The sequence below is a fragment of the Triticum urartu genome, unplaced genomic scaffold, assembly GCF_056163025.1.
Source record: "Triticum urartu cultivar PI428250 unplaced genomic scaffold, HENAU_Tu73 scaffold1573, whole genome shotgun sequence".
Lineage (NCBI taxonomy): Eukaryota > Viridiplantae > Streptophyta > Magnoliopsida > Poales > Poaceae > Triticum > Triticum urartu.
In genome coordinates this window covers 14,243-26,723 of record NW_028260036.1, presented here as the reverse complement: position 1 = coordinate 26,723, position 12,481 = coordinate 14,243, and the positions used below count along the sequence as shown (strand labels likewise).

General features: G+C 41.5%; 2 non-coding genes across 2 annotated transcripts; both read left to right on the top strand.

Annotated features, from left to right (window-relative positions):
• The first annotated feature begins 298 nt into the window (after positions 1–298).
• On the top strand, positions 299–372 carry TRNAM-CAU (transfer RNA methionine (anticodon CAU)). The gene has a single exon. It is a non-coding gene; the product is annotated as a tRNA-Met (tRNA).
• A 130-nt stretch (positions 373–502) lies between these two features.
• On the top strand, positions 503–576 carry TRNAN-GUU (transfer RNA asparagine (anticodon GUU)). The gene has a single exon. It is a non-coding gene; the product is annotated as a tRNA-Asn (tRNA).
• Positions 577–12,481: the final 11,905 nt, after the last annotated feature.

The following is a 12,481-nucleotide window of genomic DNA, read 5'->3' as shown; positions in this document are numbered from 1 at the left end:
CTCTTCTCTGCTTCTGAACTTGCCTGCTCTGTTTCTTCAGGTTCAGAGTTAACACCTTCAGGCGATCTTCCAAACTATAATTGTATTTGCCAACTGGAATTCGGGAAGTAGTAGCAACGACGAGATTTCTTGCATTTTAGTACTCGAAAGGATGGATAATTCAATACTGAACTGCCCGAATCAACCTGAATCAAAAAATGATTTCTCGAATTTTAGTATAGAAAGCAGATCGAAAACCCCTATTTAATTAGTTCTTTCGAGTCACTCACTGAAGAGGGAAAGAAAGATCAGGGGAAGAAGCGGGGTAGAGGAATTGGTCAACTCATCAGGCTCATGACCTGAAGACTGCAGGTTCGAATCCTGTCCCCGCCTTATCACACGTCAGACAGATACCCAGGATCCGAGTCCTGATCACCTGTTTTTTAATCCCTGTTGTTATGGAAAGTGTTGCTGTGTCAAATCGAGATTATGTGGGTGTTCAGCTTATTAAGCAATTCGTTCGTCCTCAATAGCTCAGTTCGGTAGAGCGATCGGCTGTTAACTGATTGGTCGTAGGTTCGAATCCTACTTGGGGAGATTTGATTCATTCTTTAATGTAAGAATAAAGAATGGAATTAAAGGGCTTGCTTTGACCCTTAGGAGTAGAGTAGGTAACCCGTTTGCTATCCTTATTTCTATTTCTATTGCATTTTCTATCTCATCGTATCACATTGTGTTCTACGATTCCACTTCGACAAAAGGAAAGAGCATACCTAAGTTCAATAGCTTTACGTCCGCTATCCCGATCATGATTTTCCTACCCTCAGGGGGAAAGTAAAGGCCCTTTCTTACTCGAAAGCCGTTCCAATCAAGGCAAGAGCCAGAAGTAGACCGACTTGTAGATCGGGTAGCAATAGGCTATGACATAGCTCACTTTACCAAGAACATAGGGCGTAAGATCAAGAGGTTCTTCCACCGAAAGATGGGGATCCTGTCTCTCCACAAGGGTTCCCTTTCTATCGAACTGGCCTTGGCGAGTCGCTTTAATTCCACTGGAGGGTTGTAGCTAGACCAATTCTCTACATTGTTATTATTGTCCTCCCGACCGATCGATCACATCCTAAACTCTGTATGTCAAGCTAAGAGTAACCATAGTCTCAGCAAATAGATAGTCTCCTTCCTTTGTTACCGGTCTTCTTATAATGCCGGGCCACGCCCAGAAGTTTCCCTAAGTGACATGGCTAATAGGAATATTACAGATTTACTCAGCGTCCATTTTTTATTCCCGTCCATATCTGTTACGGTTTGTTTCCTAGAGCAGCACTTAGGAGCAGTTGGAAAATAAACCACTTTCAACACCCGGGCGCTAAGAGACATAGGATCTTGTAGAATCCGCCAGGCTTGCCTAGCCAAGATAGCCAGATTCTCAATTTCAATGTCTCTAAATCCCATGCCTCCCTTATACTTCGGCATCGTCATCAAGTCCGACGAGACCCATGCCGTCTTCCTTCCTTTCTACTAAACAGAATTTGACCCTATTTCAGTACCACTTGATAAGCCCGGATCTGTCTGACCAATAGGAGATAGGCAGAAGAACAGCGCTAAGGATAGTTACTGAAAGGCAAGGCTTATATGAATGTGCTTTCTAACAGTCTTAGTCGATTGAAAGAAAGGATTGCTATCCAAGCACGATAATAAGAATATAGATAGAGCCTCTATAACTCGAGCAAATGCCATGAGTGAGACTCTAGGACTTTCAGCGTTCATCCTATTTATGATAAAGCGTGTACTGATGTAGTCGGCGAGCATCCCATGCTAGAGCAGAAGAGGTTCTTTCTAAATCGGAGTATCGGGACTCATTGAACTTCTTGCACATAAGATTCAAATTAGAGTGTTGAATTCAGATACCGTTTTTGGGATCGATCTTCCTTTCGGGTCATATATGGATGTTATCGAGAATGAATACCGCCCTGAGGTAGTGTTGTTTCTCTTTCCAGAGCAGTATAAGAAAATATCGTCGTTACTTTTCAGGTTGCCCGTGGTTGTGCCTGAAGTTGACGGTCGGTATACTCGCCAAGCCTACCACTGTGAGATATGTGCTCTAAATGGGAGGTATGGACAACCGCATGAGATTTATGTAGTGCATGAGTTGTTGTGGGGGAGTCAACCGATCTCTAACCAGATCTAGAAAAAGAGGTAGCTATGGTCGAGTATCCGATCTCTAACCAGCCTTCGGTGCCTCTCGAATAGGATTTGTCGTAGACATGTGCCAATGACGCTTCCTCGTCACATGTTGATACAAGTAAGATTGAGGGTAGAACCTTTCCCCTCGCGCAGTAGCGAATTCTATAAACGGATTGTTCTATTTCTAAATCATTTTAGGAATGAATGAGAATTGTGTATGCATTGTACCTCGCCTTAAAGGTCTATTTTCTCAGAAAAGCGGTTTGAACATATAGAGAATATGTTTTCTAGCACGAGCGAAATGAACATCACTGATCCAATACAAGATCAGACAGATTCAAACACCCGGCAGAAAAAAACCTTCTCTGGACATTGTATTGTAACAAGACTCCCGTCTAACCAATATAGTTCCACTCTTCATGGCAGTCTGCTTGCCGCACTTCTGATGTTAAGATCCTTCAATCTTTTTAAAACAGAGGAGGGGGATGGCTCGTACCACCGCCGGCAACCCAAACTACAGATAAGGAGGTTGCAGCCTTAAATCATAAACAATAATAACGTTGAAAGCAGGCGGACTATCTGCAGTATAGCGATTCTTTATTGTGGCAAACCCTTAGAGAATCAAAGTGGTTTCAAACCGCACCTATAATAGACTACACTATACAACGTCCCGCCCTTAAGTGAAGGATGTGGCATACCTTGATTGGTAATAGCCTACATGCAGGCTGTGTGGAGAGAAGGCTGACGTTAGATGACGACTCTAGTATAGTCTCAGAATACAGAATTCTCGACAAATTACGCCTCGAACTATATGTCCGAATTCCCCCTCAACGAATTATGTGGCACCCTTTAAGAGTATAAATCTCTTGCTTATAAATTCCAGGTGTAAAATAGCTCGTAAATTCATTAGGTAAAACATAGTTTTATAATATGCCCTCTTTCAGTATTGTATAAGGGGTAGTGTTACAGGTATAATCACGTTTGTAGTGATAAAGGTTGCAATCATGATTGCTAGTCCAATCGAAGCCATACGTTCTTTTTGAGCCAGATGCTCCATATCATATTGATTAACCTCAACTATTCGGCAAAAAGGTTCACAAGAAGGTTTATAATTGTTATAAACTATCTCCACGACATCTTCAGTCATCCAGTATGTGATTTTATTATAACCCTCTACTACGGAACTATAATGTTTGAATGGCTCGAACAAGTGGAGCTTCGTATCCTCTAGTGGTAGAGTAAGTGGATCTTGTGCACTAAATTTGTACCAAACAACTACCCCGATCCCTAATAAAACGAGGATATGGAAAGTGCAGAAACTACCCCCCTCGAATTTATGTGCATATGCCCTTGTTGTAACTTGAACTAATAGTCTTGTGTACCCTTCAGCAAATAGGGATTTCACCCCAGAACCATAATATGTGTTATGGATCTCATTCCACGACAGAGTTAACTTGTTTATACTCACTAAACCTAAAGAATTCATTATTCTATTCAAATTATTAACCGAATAATACCTATTTCTAATGGTAGACCACGGAATGGTCGAAGATGCAGGCCAATTTGCAAAAAAGGGCAGGGTTTTGTCAAACAATAACGATTTCTTAGGCGCCTTTACTATGCGAGTATTCGGTCTATCAAAAACAGTGTAATCAAAAGCACTTCCAGCTACGCGATGACTGATATCAAACCGGTATTTAGTAAAATACTCCCCTAAATACAGATAGATTATATAAGCTATCACGATTTCAGTTTCATATAGAGCAGCCCAACCTTGTATAGCACCTCCGAGAGCACACAATAAATCGATTAACGAAGCCCATGTCGCACTAATATCGACGATTTGATAATGTTTCAGAGCAGATATACATTGACAGCTAATTCTGTGGATTAAACTGTTGATCTTTGAACAACGACCGAAGATATTATTCATCTTCCCTAATGAAGTAGCGGAAGTATCTGACCCAGTTGAACCGTCATCACCACCGTCTGCCCCCGATCCAAGGACGATTCCTATAGCAATCAAATCCTCTTTACTAATTATAGCAAAACCTTTACCCTTTTCACTAGAAGTCGATTTGATCTCCATCTCTACTTCTTCTATGTCATCTCGCTTATTAGACGCTGAATGATTACTATCAATAATATATACCTCATCATTAGATATTGAATCTATATTATTCACATCGTAAGCGATTAATAACTTGAATATCCACCGCTAAAAAGGGGATAAAATGAAGGAAACGAAAGCGAAATGACTCAAAAACTGTCTCCCCACTCTGTTTATGAGACCCGTATACCTACGACGAATACTCAACCACCACTATATAAGAAAACACCTCTTTCTGCTTCTGGTAGTTATGCCAGGTATTTCAGAAATCTACTTATTGATAATAGGAGAGTTTATGAACCGTATGAGATGATACAAGAAATGGGGGCATTTAATGATTTCAACGGTTGGCTGAAGAAACTAAGCACGGCTAAACCGAAGTGCTGCGGCGTGGAGATTTCTAGTGCGTCACACTCGTTATCTTTGAGTGGGTATAGTGGTTATGAACGAAAATTCATTAGGTTTATGAAGGAGCGTAATCACGATTTCATTTATAAGACTAGCTGTTTCGATTACACTGAAAGGGCAAATCCTCATCTAGGAAATCCTGATGTCGTGAGGGAAATCAATTTTAATGAGAGAAAGTCTTGGCAGGAATTCGGGCGGAACCCAACATTTATATGGCATATGGCATATTTGAATCATCTCATGTGTTTAAGAACGATGAAGGAAATATTTTGGGATAAAGGAGTCTTTGATCGTCGTATTCCTGAATATAACACAGCGATACAACACTTGCATAACGAACTATCACACCAATTGCACTGGTTCCGGACGCATAGGGGTATCAATGCTCTAGCGATGAAGACTAAAGCCCTTGTCATAATGGATAATACGTCTGTGGGTTACAGATACGTGTATGGGAATCTACTCGCAAGTGTCCAGTTAGGCTGTTGTGGGACTATGACATTGTTGAGTATCACACAAGGTGATGCTGCGATTCTGGAACTCATATCAGGGATGGGTAATTTCATGGAAATTATGAGAAATTCTGAACCATTTCTAGGGTGGGCGACGGGTGGATCGTTATTAATTTCGTGGGAGAATATGCATTCAGATCTTATGGATCCTCCCACTGTAGGGGATGACATCCCTCATATCATATACGACAAAAACATCAACGACGGCCCCTTTGATGGCGGGATCGAAGATGGGGAGGGCGGCATACCTCTCCCTCCAGCAGCAGATGGTGGGGGTGAGGGTCCCGTGCCCGATAGCAATAGTAATAATGTGGGTTGGGGGAGTATTCTCATCGGATTTGGTCTAATAATTGGTGGAGTATGCATTGGGACTGGTGTAGTTCCTCCAGACCTAAATCTCTCAGAAATTCTCAGCAACATATTGAAAGGAGGGAACGAATAATAAAATGATTATGAGGCAAAAACAGATGAGGATGCAGTTTCAAATTCAATCAATTAAGATAGGTATTTCAGGAATAATTAGTATGGGAATGGATGGAAGCAATTCTAGAGTTTCTGATATCTTATATAGCATAAATAGGAATGGTAGAAGGAGCTATTGTATATACCTGAATAGTAGACCCGCATATCGGTTAGCGTCAACAGTAGAGACAATGTATAATAGCGACCCAAAGGGATGGGAGAGTCGGGGAGTCCTCCGTTTCCGTATGGAGCGCGCCGTTAAAGCAATTTTAGCTAATCGTTATGTGTTATCAAACATAGAGTGTTGTTCTCTAACAAAAATTCCTCACGCCTTCGAGGCTCTCCTCCACGGTGAATATAGACGAGGGTATTCACACCAATATTATGATGCGGAAACCCAAACTACTAATGTTTGGAGAGCGGGGTGCGGCGTAGATTTACTAGTATTGATGGCACTATCAAAACGTCTATTGGAATTGATAGGTCACCCGCACAACGTTTACGAGTTGGAAGATCTTGAGGAAGCTCACTATTCTTATATTAGTAAGATGTCAACGAATGTAAGAAGAGTGTACAAGATCGACTTCTCATTATGGAATGTGAAGAAGTATACTCTTCAGAAAGTTGTGTTAAGCTATGTAGATGGGTTGAGTAGCATGGAAGAAGCGCTGATCGGAATGTTGTTAAACAACCCCTTTTACTATCAGGATAAAGGGTGGGATGCGTCATGGGAGTATGTCCCAGAGATAGGAGAAATCTCTCGGGTGCTATTTCACGTTTACTTGAGGGCGCAATTTGACTCGAAGATATGGAAGGCATATCCAGGAGTTAGTTACTCACGGTTGGGTAGCGAAGTGATTATAGTAATCAAGGATGAAACATATATCGATCTGGAATCGTTGTTAGAAGATGTAGGTATTCCTGGGAAAATCGACTATCTCGATGAGGAGAATAGTACAACCCCTTGTCTGGTTTGTACCCCACATGAAAGAAAAGTCATCGTTTTAGCGGATGGGTGTATTGAAGTGGAGAACAGCGAGGATTATCTGTGATAGAAGGCTTCGTTACAATCCTAGCTATGCCATAGGGGTAAATAGCAATGTCGCACGTGTTTTTGCTGTTGTTAGATCCACGGCATAGATCTAAAAGATGGCTCCACATGCACAGAGGGTGGTATACCACTTCGTAAATAGAAGAAAGAATGGGAAGATTTGAGACGAACCACATTTCCAAGAGATTGATGTCTACTCCGTGTCCTGTAACCTCGAATCTAGTGGAAAAAGAAAAAGCTAGTTCCACTTCAACGCTGTTATCTGCATCGGGCGATACTCCTTCAACGAGAGTGAGTCGCTTAACACGGAACCACTTTCAGAAGCTTTATTGAGTTCGAGTTTTGATAGTTGCGAAGATCCGAGTTCGGCTACTTACGAAGAAGGGGAGACTACCCTATTCCTACCCCCACAGACAGACTAGCTAAGCGTGGTAGTTGAGTGAACAGGCTATCAAGAGATTTATGCCCTCTATCTGATAGTGGTAAATAGAAGCCGTAGGAATTTCCCCATCTATATACATTCGAACCGCTCTTCGTCATATTTCACTCTTCTAGAGGATAAAATACAACGATTTACTCACCCTATTCAGACAGTACCTAAACATGGAAGAGAGAGTCGACGATGCCTTCCCGTCAACATCCTGCAGCAATCGGCATAACGTCAAACAAGTGTTGTCGATTTGGCAGCGCTCGCTCGTAGGAAGCAAAAACGATCGCGTGCCTCATCCTTTGTCATGACTCTATTCCTAGGTCAAGGGCAAAACGAACCCTATGAGGACATAAGCACAAACCGACTTACCTGGGAGTGTATAAAACCGGGCCCCCGTTTTACACCATAACTCGAGTACCCGATAAATGGAAGGGATAACCTTCCTATGTCAGATGGAGTGTATAGATGACGGGAGGTTGGAGGGCTTGTTAGCACGCCTAGTGTACGGCCTTGTTGAGAAAGGTATAGATCGCCCCTTCTGATCTTTACGGTTACATGTTGACATCACCATTCACAATGTTATTATATATCTTTACCGGATAACTCTTACGGGCGAGGGCATTATTGATTTCAACCTAATAGGGCTACTCTAAAACCTACCGATTTATCATTTATCCTGCTCGACGATCAAAGACACATTAAAAACCTCTCAATAAATCCCTTCTTAATACGAAAAAGAAAAAGGGGTGATGATGTGAGGGAAACGATAAAGGATGAGAGAAACGCATGTAGGATTAGGTTAGAACCTACATATAGACCCTGTACAGAGCTGTGCATTCATAATAATAATGTGGTTTACAAGGACTGCGCTCCTATCACCTTCATGCAGAGAGTCAGCGTACCAAAGACATAACTAGCAATACACTAAAAATCAATTACGGTTGTTTAGTTAGCGATCCTACTATCAATCAGACGTATTTGACTCGATTGACGGATTCGCTACTTCGACCTCCCCCCCTTCAACTTCTTGACACGAACAAGAATAAGTTTTCAGGATGTTGCTAACCGTGAAATTAGGTGTTTTCATTTCTGCAAAGTTTTCCTTATAAAAGAGGTCCATCTGGAAATTCATCCAATAGCGTTCTTGCGCTTTTTGCATTATAGCTGCGTACAGCATAATATCATGCATCATATAGTTCACATATTCCTGTTTTTTCTCTACTAGATTGTGTATTGACATCGTCTCGGTGTTACAAGCTTTAGAACTGTGTTGTCGGCAAAACATATCAAGCAACTCATCTTCCTGGATATAACATAAAAGATCATTAAAGTCCCGCACTTTGAAAAGTAATCGGTTATTAACTGCTGAATACACCCTCATATTGGAGATATTATTATATCTCGTAAGCGTTGAACATTTGAACTCATGTTTACGATGTATCAAACAATTCCTTAGTATACGATAACTATCATCTCTATCGAAATTCGTTAAATAAACGTGAATACTCCTTCTTTCATTTTTCACTCTCCTAGTTAAACCGGTCAACAAACTATATACTAACCGTCTACCTCCCTCGGTTAGACACTTAGCGAGAAGAGTTGAGTCATTAGCGGAAGAAAACATATGACTATCCTTCAAAACAGATACTTGATTACCTCTAACCTTCATAACAGTTGAGTAGTCAGTGGAAAACATATGATTATCCTTCAAAGCTAGAGGTTGATTAGCTCTAACCATAACGAACGCACCTGAATGTGGTATCTTAAACTGCTGATATCTATCTCTATATAAAAGTGTAAGCATATTAACAACAATGACTGGTTTGAGAGTTGGAACGTCCGGAACCTGCTTAACCTTCTTCACTTTTCGATTATAGTGAATTTTACAAGGAGAGAAGTCATTCTCATTCCTCTCCGCGACTATTTGATTATAAATCGACCGAATAGAGGGAATTGTGTTGCGCGTGTCTGGATATCCGCTCCAAATACTAGGAACCCTCATCCGATTAGAAAGTTTTAGATTAGAGTTCTGAATCGTCAGAGTCTCTTCAGCTGGAAGCTTCAGTTGATACTTATCCTGTAGCTTAGTGATGTAGGGGTTTTTCCGAGTATCGGCTGTATTCGTTTTCTTTGGCCTTCTCGGTATACTAGAGACTAGGGTTTGTAGTCTTTCTGATATCTCCAACGAGTCATAAAGCATCTTATAAAGATCTGATGAAGATAAGCACTCACTAATCTCCTCTCTTTTCGAATGGGGCGCTAAAAATCTAAGACCCACTTTATAAACAGGTTTCTGATGATACTTCTCAGCAACTTGGATCATCTCTCTATACACTATATTGATTATATAATCAATCGGGAGGATTTGAGAAGGATCCGATTCATCATAGAGCCAGATGCTCGTTGATGTAGGAAGGGTATCATCAATTTCTGGACAGGAGCCTTTTTCCAAGTATAGCACTGGCACGATGGAAGCTGTCGTAAGATCGCCCTCCTTCGGGATTGGGATTCTTGGATAGATATATTTCTGTAATAGTATATAACATGCAACTGTATGTGCAACCCAATGATTAACCAATGGATAAACAGGTTTATACTCTACGCTAGCTATTGCAATCATACCTTTGACTGTATAATATTTCCATGACGTCAGATCGAAACGTTCGCTGAGTTCAGTGATAGCCCCAGTATCAATATTCAGAATACTAGTACAATAGTACCGGAATCTAAGACTTCGTCTCTGGAATAAGTCATTCATGGTATCACCTTATCCTTCTAATTTTGTGGCCGGTTTTGTGGTAAGCGTGATAGATTGAATCAACAAGCAGTAGTGTGATCTGCTGCTTGCGGTCAGTACTACGTGTGATCTCAATCATATTTCATGATGAAGATACCTCTAATGTTCCCACTAGATCTTAGACCCGCTAACCTCCACTCTTGCCTTTCAGTTTATTTCCCGCGATCCTAATCTTTAGTTCCACTTCTGACTGGATGGGAGAAGACCCTCCAAGGTGAGCTGGTTTCGGCCTTCTTTGTGAGCAGCTCCTAACTCGCTCGACGGGGTATGATCGCTACTGTTGATAGGTCGATCGGAAAAGAATAAGTTCCAGGACTGAACAGAAAGAAAGTACTCTAACACTTTCTTCGCCATTCTTTTCTATGAGGAGCTCTATTTTGCTAATAAAAATGTAATGCTACCTCCCTACGGCGATTCATAACTAGAAGAACTCGTTGGCACAACCGGACCTTATTAAAGGCCTCGGCCGTCTGATCGACTGAAAGATCTTATCTTGGAGTTCTAGTATGGGTCGTCGGCCCTTTCTCCTCCTCAGTAGGTGCAAACCCTGGTTCTGTAAATGATTATAACTGCCTTGGAGCTAGATAAGCAAACCTTCTTCTGTTTGAGTATGATGGATGTTACACCCACTGCCAGATACAAGCAAAAGCTTTCCAGCTAAGCTAGGAGTCAGAACGAACTCATGAAGCTATCCTTCTTCTTGGATCTCAAGATTCAAATGGAATTTTATCACCCCGGATTTTGGCTTTAATTTCCACTTTATACTTGAGTTAAGCAAGGCACCAGCATGGGAGAGAAGATAGCCCCTCGGGATCGCTTACTAGCCGGCCTGCTTGATTTATTTATGAGGTATCCAGATGGCACTGCACCGGCGAGGGAAAGGGAAGCTGATGAGAGGTAAGGGAAAAGTCCATTTAATGAATAGGTTCACTACAGACTGTACTATCTCTAGACCCCCTCTCTATACTCCCTCATAATATATGGATCCCCCGGATAATATTGATCCTCCAACAGCTGACATATCTTATCTAAACTCCCGGAAACCTGGGCATGGCTTTTTCGAACTTAGTTGATTTCGCAAGAAGCAACTTGAAAAGCACAAAGACTACATCTAAACAAACCTTACGTCTTCGTTCGGCTCATTCTTGCTTATCTCACCCTATTTCCTTACTTTAGCTTAGAAGTAGGCATATGGGAAGTTACACAAAGATGACTTATCGGTTGGCCTAAGCTTACTCGATTCCATTCTTTCCAATATCATATACGCCTAGTGAAATGCATCTATCTCCTCTCCTCCCCTTCTTTCTTTTTATCCATTTTATATACCTAGTCGAAGACTACTTCAGATTATAGGGCGGGCTTTTCTACCCATTGACCGGGACCGATCACTGTGTTTGACCGCTCTTGGTATTCAGACCTTGGACTTTTTCGCTAGGAGCTGATCCATTCTTTAAGAGCTCTATACATAAAGAGAAGGCGTATTCACTTAAAGGACTGTGAAATCTACCCTATGCCCCGAAAAGTCTAGGCACCTAAATAAAGTAAAGATGGGATCCCTGACCAATAGATTAAGCTATCCAATGAGTTAGGAACCTTTTTTCTTCCCCCTTCTCTTCTCCGCTTTGCTCGAGGGAATACGACGAGCACTCATCTCCAGCATTCAGGTGGTCCTATCATCTCTATTTCCTCCCGACATTTCCTTCTCTAGTCAGGGAAGCCATAATCAGTCAGTCAGAAGTATATCTATAGGGAGTTTCTAATAAGAGAACTGGATGTGCGAAACTTGTGTCAAGAGGGGTGTAGAAAGGAGAAAAAGCATAGTTCAAACTAGCCTCATCACAAAAAAAAGCCCATGATCAAATGTCTTCTTTGAGGTGGCACAAAGACGAAAGTAATTAGTTCAACAAGGCCGATGATAGAAGGGCTGGGCCTAATTAATTGTTCTGGTATAGAGATGAATGAGAGGATGGAGATAGCGCATTGAATGGTTTGAGGAAGTAGTTAAACAATGATAAAATTTTGCACAGATAATGCGGGATGAAAGTTCGATATGTTCCTAAAAATATGCTAATTTGAAAGGTAGGAATTTTTATGGTGACCTATGAAATATGAACTCGAAAATGCCAACCTCGAGAGGAGTAGGCGATCTCACTGCGTAATGCGAAAGTGCCCGTCTGGTCGAAGTAAGAAATAGCATTAGATACTGGTCAAACAGCAGACCCGAGCATATGGAGGACAAGTGGAAAGTGGATTCCAGGTTCGAGAGGTTCCTCCGTCTGCCTCGGCTCCAAGGCGGCTACCAAGCTCGTAAGCAAGCGGTCTGTTAATGATACTTAATGAAAAAGAGATCGGCTCTTGGATGATATATTTGGTTATAATAACACATTCCTTAGGTTAGAAACCGATTCAATCGACTACTTACTGAAATGAAATAAGAACCCTCTTTGGGAGAAGTTCTCATTGTGATTAGAATGACCAGCACGAAAGCAGTGATCTTCTAGGTCTGGCTCATAAATAGGCCTTGGCTCCGCGGCAAGTCCTTCTTAAG